This window comes from Callithrix jacchus, chromosome 1 (assembly GCF_049354715.1).
Source record: "Callithrix jacchus isolate 240 chromosome 1, calJac240_pri, whole genome shotgun sequence".
In the NCBI taxonomy this organism is placed as follows: domain Eukaryota; kingdom Metazoa; phylum Chordata; class Mammalia; order Primates; family Cebidae; genus Callithrix; species Callithrix jacchus.
The window spans coordinates 58,396,494-58,409,773 of record NC_133502.1 but is presented as its reverse complement, the minus strand read 5'-3'; the positions used below and the strand labels follow the sequence as shown (position 1 = coordinate 58,409,773).

Below are 13,280 nucleotides of genomic sequence, written 5' to 3'. Positions count from 1 at the left end.
TAACATTTTGAATCAGTAAAATCAGGGGAAGAGCTTACACTGGGGAAAATACATATTTATTCTTTCTGGTAAGAAGGCACTCCAACGAAAAAATAGATGAAGGGTTTAAGAAAGTCCCATCACTTAGGATTCCTAATAGTTCATTTACATTTTCTCAAGCAGTGTCAACTTGCAGGATTATTTTAGTCCACCTTGTTAAGTGTTTCTAAATGAACCCATAAAAAGTGAATGTTTGGGGCACCTCAAAATTATTTTTAATGTTCAAGTAAATAATAAATGAGAAGGTAATATGTACTTTGTAATACTGAAGGTGCTCAAATCAAGTACTGAAATGCCTACCAGTTTGTAATATCTAAAAATGTTACTGTGAAGATTTTGCTCAGAAAAAATTAATCATCTTTTAAAGTCATTGTAATATATTATTTCTTCCATGGTTTTGTGCTATGTATTTCTTTTCAAATTTTTTAATTGACAGAAATGTATGCATATATTATGTATAACATGATGATTCTAAATATACATATGTTGTGGAAAGGTTAAATTCAGCTAATTAAAAACTCACATAGTTATCATTTTTCTGGTGAAAACATTTAACATTCACTCTGCATTTTTCCAGAAAACAATACATCATCATTAACTATAGTCACCATGTTGAGCCATAGATTTCGTGAACTCTTCTTCCTATCTAACTGTAACTATACATAATTTAACCAATATCTCCATTCCCCCAACAACCATCCCAGCCTCTGGTAACCACCATTCTACTACCTACTTCTATGAGATCAAGCTTTGTTAGATTCATTTATTGTAAAGCTGTTTAATGCTGTTTATATTTCATGATCATAACAGCTTCTGTTTTTTTAAATATGTAATTTAGTTCTCACCAGGAACACTTGAAAAGAAATAGAAATGCTTTCTATAATGAGGCACAAACTCTGAATATTGAGTCACACATATATTGATGTTTCCTGGTGTCACAGCACAATGCTCACTCATTTAATTTACAGTTCAGCAGCAGCCTTTATAGATTTTAATAAATTATATTTTTCTAAGCAACCCATCTCACTGATAGCATCCTTTTGATTATTTTTCCACAGAAGCTTTACTTTCTAATTCCATATGTTCCACTTTAAATGATTATACCTTTATCACTGTAAAATATATTTCTTTGATCTTTTTACTGTGTAATATATTACATAAATTTCCACTCTAAATACCAATTTTATGAATTTAGTAAGATCTTATTAAAAATATCTTCTTTGTTTCAGATTATTAATAAAGGTATCTAACTCTGCACCTAGCATCAGGAAGTTGATACTTATATTGATATTTACCAGTAATGTTTTCCTAGGCTCTGTTGGTTGATAATCCATTATTATAATGTTGATATAGTTTTATAGTGTGCATGAAATTATTTTTATGAATTCGAGATATGTATTTGTATATTTTTTAAATCCTACAATACCTTGTAAAGTGCTAGCAAATCAAAACAAGTGTTATTTCTTTTAATACTGACAATTAGTTTATGAGTAAATGTTTCTCTTAAATATATTTTATGTATTATGTATGAGTCATTTGCCTTGTTAAGGGTTAAATTAAATACATATTTATAAGCTCCAGAATATGGTGGGGTTTTTTTTTTCCTCAAAAAGTGACATTTAGTCAAAGAAAAGAAATGACAAGATGTTCATCCCTTAGTTCCCTTCCCTCCCCGCTCCTGCTTGTTCTCGTCACCCCGCAAGCTGAACTCTGGCTGGGGCTAGGTGGCAGGACAGCCCCTCCGAGGAGTTCAGCAACATTGAGGGGCATTGCCTCAATGGAGGTGTTGTAGAAGGTCTCTAGGTCTTGAAGAGTCTGCTTGTCTTTTTCTGTCACCATGTTAATAGCCACACCCTTAGGGCCAAACCGTCTACCTTGACCGATTCTGTGGTTATAGTTTTCCCTGCTGGTGGGAAGGTCATGGTTGATGACTAAAGAAACCTGCTGCACATCAATGCCTCTGGCCTATGTCAAGAAAGACAAGTCTTCAGCATGTGCACAAGAATCTATCCTGAAGGGATGACACATGGGTATCCATGCAGGCAGCCAAGACAGGCAGAGGAAATAAGCATCCCTGTTCCCCAAATACCTTAGGTATGCTAGATTCTATTCCAAGTTGCTATTTTCCTGAGAGGGGCACTGGATATTCCCGTGGAGAGTGAATCACCTTGGATATATATATATTTGTAAATAAGGCACTGCATTTTCTTAGTTCATAAATGTTCACATCTTGTAAAGCACACTTTGTGTCATAGATATTTAGTTATGGAATTTTGATAGTGTTCCAATGAATATTTTAATAGAGTATGATAGACTATAGATACTTATCATTTTGTTGACTTTATATTTCACCTCCTTCCAAAGCACATTTAAAGCATCTGGTTAAATTATGATTTAGAATGCACATCAGTAAATCTGGAAGAATGTATATTTCATGTGTTTGATTGCAAAAGGCTAACATAGTAGCTCTTAAAATTATGTTCATCTTAAGAAAACATTTCAGAATAATTCTTGTTTCAAGCAACATAAAGAGAATAATGTATTGAAGGTACTTCACTAAGAATTGAAATATTAAAGGAAAAATGACACAGCATTGTACAATAAGTAGAGGATATGGATTAGACCAGAGTTGATGCCTGTGCTGAATTATTATAGTGAAGTATAATCATGTAGGTATGACTTGATTGTTATACAGTATAAATGAGAATAAGTGTTCAGAAGTTGACAGCTATTTTTACTTTTTACAATATGACAAAAATGATATCCCAGAGTAACTAATAATTTCCCACTTTTTTTCTATCTTAATTTGTCTTTGTTTCATTTTAATTATTTTCTTTTACATCTTTCTACTTACCATTGCCATAACTCAAGAAAAAGAAAGAGTAATAGAGGATAAATGGAAGGACACAATTCATATGAAATATAGACCTTTCAATAGTGCATTCCCAATTTCTCTTTTCCATATTTTGGTTTAGTGCTGTCTTACATTTCTTACATATGCTATTATCACAAAATATATTGCTATACATTTTCGGAGCATCTTCCATATATGGTTTTGTGTTATGACTTTCTCAGTATATCTAGATATTCTTTCCTCCGTGTATGGTTACTTAAATCATGGTTGTAGTTCTCCTTAGGAAAAAAATGATGAGATTCATTACCAAAAATCTTTTGTTGCTCCAGGGCTTTCCTTTTCTTTTCTTGTGTGGATCAAGCCTCCCCTCAAAGGTTTCTATATTTAAATACTGGCTCAGATCTGTAACTGCACAAGGGATCATGACCTTTTATTGCTACCACTTCCCACAGCTTCTTGATCATTCATGTTATCCAGTGACTCTAACCCCTCAAGCATGAGGGCCTTGCTCACCCCTACAGGTGAGGTGCCTAAATCTGCAAAGGCACAGGCCAAATTTAAGAGAAATTTAGAATGGTTAAATGAGGAGGAAATGAGTGATAAACAACAGGCACAGCCTCATCACCAGTGCTGTATTTTTGTCACGAATTTTTCTAGTTTATGATTCTCTAGAGGGGAAATAAAAATCAGCAATGACAAAACTCCAGAATCTTAAGAAACTGTTTCCAGGTGGCATAAAATTACTATGTGAATATAGAAGATTTGAACAGAGCAAAGAGTAGACTGTAGTGTGTGCTGTGGTCTGACAACTTAGTCTCCCCTTTAGAAATCTGGTGCTCATTCCCAGCCAAACTCTTGTTTGCTGGTGACAATCAGTGGAGCCCTTCTGTGGAATTTGACCTTCAGTGAGGATAAGGTTACAGCCCTTAACCAGCTCACACTAGTTCATTTTGCACTGCTATTAAAAAAAAACTGCCAAGGTTTAAAAATGAGGTTTACTTGGCTCATGGTTCCAACATTTGCTTGGCTTTTTCAGAGGCAGCTTTTACTCATGGTTGAAAGCAAAAAAAGGGGGAGCAGGCATGACACATGGCAAGACAGAGAGAGAGAGCAAGAGATACCCATTATTTTTTTTAAACAATCAGATTTCAAGGTAACCCATAGAGTGAGAAGTCACTCATTATCGAGGGGAGGGAACCAAGCCATTCATGAAGAATCCACCTCAACAACCCAAACACCTCACACCAAGCCCTACTTCCAACAATGGGGATCACATTTCAACATGAGATTTGGAAGGGACAAACAAGCCAAATTATATCACAGCTAAACAGAAGTATACCTACTGATTCATTCATGCAGAGTACAGTGGTTGATGTGATTTGGCTGTGTCCCCACCCAAATCTCATCTTGAACTGTAGCTCCCATAATTCCCACATGTTCTGGGATGGACACAGTGGGAAATAATTGAATCTAGGGGCAGGTCTTTCTAGTGCTATTCTCATTATAGTGAATAAGTCTCATGAGATCTGATGGTTTTTAAAAGGGGAGTTTCCCTGTACAAACTATTTTTTATTGTCTACCACCATGTGATATGTGTCTTTCATTTTCTTTTTTTTTTCTTTTTTTTTATTGCATTTTAGGTTTTGGGGTACATGTGCAGAGCATGCAATACAGTTGCATAGGTACACACATGGCAGTGTGTTCTGTTTGCTTTCACCCCTTCACCCACATTTGGCGTTTCTCCCCAGGCTATCCCTCCCCACCTCCCCCTCCCACTGGCCCTCCCCTTTCCCCCCAATAGACCCCAGTGTTTAGTACTCCCCTCTCTGTGTCCATGTGTTCTCATTTTTCATCACCCGCCTATGAGTGAGAATATGCGGTGTTTCATTTTCTGTTCTTGTGTGAGTTTGCTGAGAATGATGTTCTCCAGATTCATCCATGTCCCTACAAACGACACGAACTAATCATTTCTGATTGCTGCATAATATTCCATGGTGTATATGTGCCACATTTTCCCAATCCAGTCTATCATCGATGGGCATTTGGGTTGATTCCAGGTCTTTGCTGTCTTTCATTTTCTACCATGATTGTGAGACCTCTCCAGCCACATGGAACTGTGAGTCCCTTAAACCTCTTTCTTTTCTAAATTTCCCAGTCTTGGGTATGTTCTGAACAGCAACATGAAAATGAACTAATACAGTGGACTACCCTTCTTATTTAAATTCTCAGCAATTTGAGGCATCATGTCAGCTCCAGAGTTCCTGATGAAATTGGCTGAGTCTTCTGGTACTACTGAGTCACAAATCAATGTCTCCTCTCCTAATCTTTTCCACTTATCCTCTTGCATGCATTTTATTAACAGTAATCTAAATAACTAACTGGCTTGCAAATCTCTGCCTCACAGTTCATTTCCTAGGGAAACTGTCCGAAGATGCTGTACTAGTAGGCAAAGTACAATTCTACTGGACTATATATGATTTCAGAGTCTTGAGTAGATTTTCTGCTTCATTTACTTTTTAGTCCTAATGAGCCTTGAATTACATCAGCAAGAAATGTTATGCCAGAGGAGTTCAGCTGACAGCTTCTGAAATTCCTTTTCTTCAAAATGATCAAGATTTCCTCATTTCTTCATTATGTTTTTTATTTTTCATCATTTATTCCCAGGTTTTCGTTTGCTTGTTTTGAAGAGTTAATACTTATGGCAATTATAACACTTTATTTTGATTTCTTTACACATTAAATAAGCATAATGTTACTTCTATGGTATAGTGCCAACTACTCAGCAAAATATTTTCTGTAGATCTGTTAAGCTTATTCTGTGGTACTAGTATCTCAAAAAAAATCAATAAAAAGAACTCTCATTTGAAAAAAGAAGACATTTCTGTTTCTTATTCCCAAGTAATCAAAATATTTATATAGGGTAAACAATTTGAATGAGAGAGATGCACATTTTTTTGCTTCCCAAAATACACAAATGCATGCACACACACACACACACACACACACACACACAGATAGATAGAGAAATTAAATGAATATGTATCTAGATGGACAGATGATAGATATGTAGACAGATAGGTAGATGACAGGTAGATAGATGTTGACAGAGAGTTGATTAGATAGACAGATAAGATAAATAGATAGGCACATGTACAGATGATAGATAGAAAGTTAGATGACAGATAGGTAGAGAGATGAGTGATAGAGTGATAGATAATTGATACATAGATATATTAGTAAATAGGTAGATAGATGATAGATTAGACAGAAGATAGCTGAGATAGATAGATAATAGAAAGATAGAAAGATAGATAGATAAATAGATAGATAGATGATAGATAGCAGAATAGTCATCTGGGTACAGCTCGCTTATGGGAACTTAAAGGTAGACAAGATAAAACCAGGAAAAATATATTTGAAAAAAATACGAATAACTAGGTGCTGAAAATTTTCTCTTCACTCATCTTTTTAGTGGGAAGAGACAGAAAGGACTTTTGGTTGTATTCTTTCCAAACCAGTTAGTAGCCATCAAAAAACTTGAGAGGAATTAAAAACAAAGCAAAACAATAAAACCACAAACAAAACAACCAGTCTGTGCAGTTTGACAGTTTCTCACAAAACTTAACGTATTTTCTTTTGTGGGGGGGAGGAAGGCAGGAAGGGAGGGAAGGAGGACGGTAGGGAGGAAGGAAGGGATGAAGGAAGGAAGGAAGGAAAGAAGGGGGGAGGGAGGGAGGGAAGGGAAGGAAGGAAATCAAGCAATGAGAGAGACATTGCTGACCTGGATCTAGAGGTTTACAAGTTGATTTCTTAAGAGAAGGAAAGAAAAAAAAAAAATAATAAGTAAAGGAGAGGAAGAGAAAGAGGGAGAGTAAATAGAAATATTTCTTTATTCTGAAAAAAAAATGGATATTAATAATGGCCAATCAATGTTTCATTTAAACTTATGAGTAGGTGTGATGTGGTATTGACAACAATGTATATTTTGTGTATTTGAAGTGGAGAGCTCTATAAATATTTATTAAGTTTACTTGTTCTGGATCTGAGTTCGAGTCCTTGATTTCCTTATTAATTTTCTGTCTCATTGAGTCTAAGTCTTTATGTATCTGGGTGTTAGGATTGTTAGCTCTTGTTGTTGCATTGATCCTTTTACCACTGTATCTTTGTTGCTTTAAAATCTATTTTATCTGATACGAGATTTGCAACTCCTGCTTTTTATTTATTTATTTATTTTTGCTCTCCATTTGGTTGGTAAATCTTTCTCCATCCCTTTGTTTTGAGTCTTTGTGTATCCTTGCATGTGAAACAGGTCTGGATGTAACATGCCGTTGGGTTTTGGCTGTGTCTTTTGATTGGGGAATTTAGTCAATTTAAATTTAGGGTTACTGCCATTCGATGTGAACTGGCTGTTTTATCCATTCGTTGGTGTAAATTCTTCTTTATGTTGGTGCTCTCTACTTTTTGGTATATTTTTAGAAAGGCTAATACTGGTTGTTTCTTTCTGTGTGTAATGCTTCTTTCAGAAGCTCTTGTAAAGCAGGCCTGGTGGTAATAAAATCTCTGAGTTCTTGCTTGTTCATAAAAGATTTTATTTTTCCTTCAATTGTGAAGTTTAGTTTGGCTGGATATGAAATTCTGGGCTGAAGGTTCTGTTCTTTGAGGATGTTGAATATTGGCCCCCACTCTCTTCTGGCTTGTAGAGTTTCTGCTGAGAGATCTGCTGTAAGTCTGATAGGCTTGCCTTTGTGGGTAACCTGACCTTTCTCTCTGGCTGCCCTTAGTATTTTCTCCTTCGTTTCAACCCTGGTGAATCTAACGATTATGTGCCTTGGGGTTGTTCTTCTTGAGGAATATCTTTGTGGTGTTCTCTGTATTACCCAGGGTTGAATATTGACCTGCTTTGCTAGTTTAGGAAAATTTTCCTGAATAATATCCTGAAGGATATTTTCCAGCTTGGATTCATTCTCTCCATCGCATTCAGGTACACCTATCAAATGTAAATTTGGTCTTTTCACATAGTCCCACATTTCTTGGAGACTTTGCTCATTCCTTTTTATCCTTTTTTCTCTAATCTTTTCTTCACGTTTTATTTCATTAAGGTGGATGTTGACCTCTGATATCCCTTCTTCTGCTTGAACAATTCGAGTGTTTAAACCTGTGCTTACTTCTCAGAGTTCTTGTATTGTATTCTTCAGTTCCATTAATTCACTTATATTCCTCTCTAAGTTGTCTATTCTCAATAGGATTTTGTCAAACCTTTTTTCAAAGTTCCTAGTTTCTTTACGTTGGGCTACAACATGTTCTTTTAACTCACAGAAGTTTCTTATTATCCATCCCTTGAAGAGTGATTCTGTCATCAGGATGCGCTCGTTCTCCATCAAGCCTTGTTCCATTGTCGATGTGGAACTGTGCTCATCTTTAGAGGGAGAGGCATTCTGACTTTGAGTATTCTCAGCATTTTTATGCTGGTTTCTTCCCATGATTGTAAATTTATCCTTCTGTCATCTTTGAATTTACCAACTTTCAGATTAGGTCTCTTGAGTGGGCATCCAGGTTATTAGTTCCCAGGGCCAGAGCAGCGGCGTTAAAACTGATGGTGCTTTTCTTCCCAGGATTCTCCTGTCGGACTTCCTTTTTGTGTCGGTAGTAGGCGACTCTGCCTTCCCGGGGCTCCAAACCTCGGTCAGAAGGGGAACCAGTCCCGTTTGCTCTGCGCCGAGCATGCTGAGGTGCCATCACAGCCGCTGTGCCAGGCTCTGGTGTTGTGCTGGGGGCCCATGTGGGTCCTCCAAACCTGTTTACTCTGCTCCGAGGGCTGCCGTGCGGAGGTGCCGGAACTGCTGCGCTGGCCACGAGAATCGTGCTGGCAACCCGTGTGTTTCCTCCACTGGGGATCTTCTGCTCCGTGAGTGACCAGAATTTGTTTGAAAGTGTGGGGTCCTCTAGTTCTCTGTGCCTTCACTGAGAGCTGCAATCCCGGGATGTTAGCTATCGGCCATCTTGGATCGTTCATTTAAGTATTTTTAACATAAGTTCTAATAATCACACTCCTTGGTATTTGCTAAAATGAACTTAAAACTTAAGTTCACATAAAAACCTGCACAAACATGTTTATAGTTGTTTTATTCATAATTGTCAAAACTTGGAAGCAAAAAGCTGTCCTGCAGTAGATAAATGGATAAACTTTAGTACAACCAGAAAATGGAATATTACTCAGTGCTAAAAATGAACTACCAAATCATGAAAATACAAGAAGGAAATTAAATGCATATTACTAAGTGAAAGCAACCAATCTGAAAAAAACTGCATACTGTTTGGAAAAGGTAAAACTATGGAAACAGTAAAAAGAGCAGTGGTTGCCACGGATTAATTAGAAAGAAGAGGGAGATGAAAACAAAGAATACAGAAGAATTTTTAGGACAGTGAAAATACTCTGTATGAGGCTTTAACAATGGATGCATGTCATTGTACCTTTGTCCAAACCCATAGAATGTACAGCACCAAGAGTGAACCCTAATGTAAATTACAATGGTCATGGGGTGGTTATGTGGTAGTAATGTAGATTCATCATATATCTGGTGGGGTATGTTAATTGGGGAGGCTATACGAGAGCGGGTTTTGGTATATGGGAAATTTCTAAACCTTGTCTAGATTTTTCTCTGAATATAAGATTTTCTTAAATAAATAATGTCTTTACAAATGAGTTTATGAGAGAAAAATACTCTACTATTTGAAGCAGAGGTCAGCATTTTTTTTCACTAAAGGGCCATATAGTACATAATTTTGGATTTGCAAGCCACCTAAAGTCTCTTGCGTGTATTAGTCACTGTGTTTTGTTTTGTCCTTACTTGCTTTTTGCAACTCTTTAAAAATGTTAAAACCAGGTTAGTTCACGTGCTGTAGAAAACAGGCCATAGGCTGGATTGCATTTGTGGGCTTTAGTTTGCTAACTCTGATTCTAGAGTTTTCTCTCTATTGCATATTCTGTAAATGTTAAGTGTAATGAAAAATGAACAGACATGATATGGCTCCAGCAAATGAATAAACAGCACTCTATGTTAGGCAGGGCACAGTGGCTCATACCTGTAATCCCAACACTTTGGGAGGCCAAGGTGGGCAAACCATGAAGTCAAGAGGTTGAGACCATCCTGGCCAACATGGTGAAACTCCTTCACTACTAAAAATACAAAAATTGGCTGGGCATGGTGGCACATGCCTGTAGTCCCAACTACTTGGGAGGCTGAGGCAGGAGAATCACCTGAACCAGAGAGGCAAAGTTTGCAGTGAGCTGAGATTATGCCACTGCACTCCAGTCTGGGCAACAAGAGCCAAAATTTATCTAAAAAAAATAGCATTCTATATTAATAAACACCACCTCTGTCAATTTAATGAAATGTGGTTTATGTGAATAAGAAAGTATACCTCTTGTTTGAGCTGTAAGTGATCAAGTGAGTCTGGATGGGTAAAATAGGAGTGAGCGCCAATATAATCATTGTGATTTAGCACCACTGATTTTAGACATTGAGTGATGCCTTGGGCAAAGACAACCAAAGATAAACAAATTTTGGCTATTTCCTCTTAAGAAATCACTTCAGAACAGCTTAGAATTTTTTTTAACCATAACAAAAAACAGTAACAATAACAACAAAACCATGGACTGTAATGATGGTGACAACTTAGATAATTATATTGCTCACCTTTTCTAAACTTAACTGAACCAACACTGGCCCATTGGCAGCAATGATAAGGTCTTTGCAATCTGTGCTGTAAGTTATTTACACATGGCTATAAAATTTGAAAAATGTTGCAAAATAATAACAAGAATATTCATTTTTTCTGAGAAATATTACATGTAAGAATTTTTCCTAAAATTATGATGAAATAAATATAAATTTTCTTTTGAGTCATCAGAAGTTTAAAAAACAAACTATATGCCTTAGACAGTAGTCCATGCTGTATTATTTTAACTTATTTTCAATACCAAACTCTAACCCAGATGTAAGGATGATGCTGATGATTAGAATAATAGCATAATTTACCTATACAAGGTATCAGTATGACTGAACTGCAAAATAACGGATTTTGTATCGTCAGCCACATCCAAATACATTTTCAGCTTAAAGGGAAGCAGAAATCAATCTGATATTTGATGCATTTATCCTCATCATTGGACTATATGAAAAGGTAGTTCAAGAATATGTTAAAATCAAGGTAAGATTTGTTACGATGAAGAGCTCAGGGCATGTGCCTTAAACATTGCTATTATAGCAATGAAGACAAGTGGACAGTCAAGAATTTAGCCAATACCTTCAAATATAAAAATAAACATTAATCTGGAATAGGGGAAGCTTTAAATAACTGATCTTTAGCATTTGCAATAAATCCTGGAAAAATGTGGGCAAAAAATAATGTCTATCAATCTGTTGCAATATTTTTGAAATGTGCTTTTTAGATATGTCAGCAGTAGTGTTGACTCAACATTCCAGAGGATAGGTTAAGAGTTAAGAACACGAACTGTGAATAGTTTAACTATTCATTTTTTAAGGGTTGGGTTTTGTATTTCCAAAATTTAGTGTAACATTTTTCAAATTGTCCTTATATGTATATATAGCAATTGAATTTTAAACAATGTATTCTTAATACAACCACTATTTTTTAGGAGTCAAGACTATGGACTGATTTGTCACATTGAGTATCTGCTGTACATTCCGAACAAGCTCTTGTATATGTAATTCTTTTCCATCAGCTGCTTCTTAAAAGCATAAAGTCAATTGTGCATTTAAGCTAGAAAATGAACCTCAGGGCATGCCCATCTGTCTAAACATATAAGCACATTTCCAATGGAGTTATAAGGACAGATCGTTCTTTAACTGAGGTGATGGATGTGAATGATTAAAAAAATATGAATTATGAAGAATACACAGTTTTAATGGATTGTTCTCCATTTCTACAATCATATTTTGAAGATATATTGTTAACTTTGGAGAATTTTTGCTATTACTATCAAAACTACATAGACATTAATGTGTTTACAGATTAAATAAGGTAACTACAATCACAAAACGTGCATTAAAGAGACAACTAAATATCACAGAAATAAAGATTACATCCACACGGCTGACAAAGTCATACACCTATCTCTTATAAATTAAAACTAACTTAAAGTGTGTAAATCCTGTTTCAAATAAAATGTACCTGTCAAAAATAAAACAATAAAATTACTATGTCTAATTCAATTAAATCTGGTAATGAGTCACTCTTACAAAGACATTTTTATCTCACATGATACTAGCCCATGATACTAGCACATGGTAGTAGCCCATGATACTCATAAAATGAGAAATAACATGGGCTACTCTGAGAACCTCTAAGATATGTATCTTATAATCTCATTCATATGTACGATCTTAAAAAGTTGATCTCATAGAAGTATAGTGTAGATGGACACAGGTAGGGGACCATCACACACCAGGGACTGGGGGGTGGGAAGCTAGGGGAGGGATAGCAGAGGGTGGAGAGCAAGGGGAGGGATAGCACTAGGAGAAATAGCTAATGTAGATAACGGGGCAATGGATGCAGCAAACCACCACCATGGCACCTGCATACCTGTGTAATAAACCTTCATGATCTGCACATGTACCCCAGAACTTAAAGTATCATAAATAAATTTTTTAAAAAAGAAGTATAGTGTAGAATAGTAGTTACCAGGGGATGGGAAGTGCAAGGGGGAGAAAGCGACAGGCAGAGGTTGGTCAACAGATGCAAAATTATAGTTAGATAGGAGGAATATGTTCTGACGTTCCATGACATAGAAAGGTAACTATAGTTAATAATATCATGTGTTTCAAAATAACTAAACGAGAGGTTTTTAATGTTCTCACTATAAATAAATGATAAATGGATAAATATTTGAGGTTATAGAGATGCTAACTACCTTAATTTGATCATTGTACATTGTGTATATGTATCAAAACATCACACTGGGCCCCATAAATATGCCAATTATTATGCATCAATTTAAAATAAATTTGAAATACAGTTTATATGTATAATAATGTAAAATAACAGATATTATCTCTACAACTGAATTAGTTAGTGTTATTCTAAATGGTGAGGATCATCTTCATCACAGGTATGGGATGAAAAATATAAGTTTCTGTGAGTAGAGTAAATGTGAACTAAGAGAGAAAAATGTTCAAAGTTTATGTTAAATAATCACTTTCCCTCTGCTTTGTGAGGATATAAAAATCTTTCTCTACTATAAATTTTCTTTTGAAATACAAAGGTCAGCATATGAATGAAAAGAATAGGGAATTGTTACAAATTGTACAACTTTCAAGGGAGGGTAAAAAATGAAAGGAGGAGGTATGTTAATGACAGCAAGAAT

General features: G+C 35.8%; 1 non-coding gene across 1 annotated transcript; it reads right to left on the bottom strand.

Moving 5' to 3' along the window:
* Nucleotides 1-2,073: 2,073 nt before the first annotated feature.
* LOC118148381 (small nucleolar RNA SNORA67) lies at nucleotides 2,074-2,213 on the bottom strand. Its single transcript, XR_004735191.1, has one exon. It is a non-coding gene; the product is annotated as a small nucleolar RNA SNORA67 (small nucleolar RNA).
* Between the last annotated feature and the right edge of the window lie 11,067 nt (nucleotides 2,214-13,280).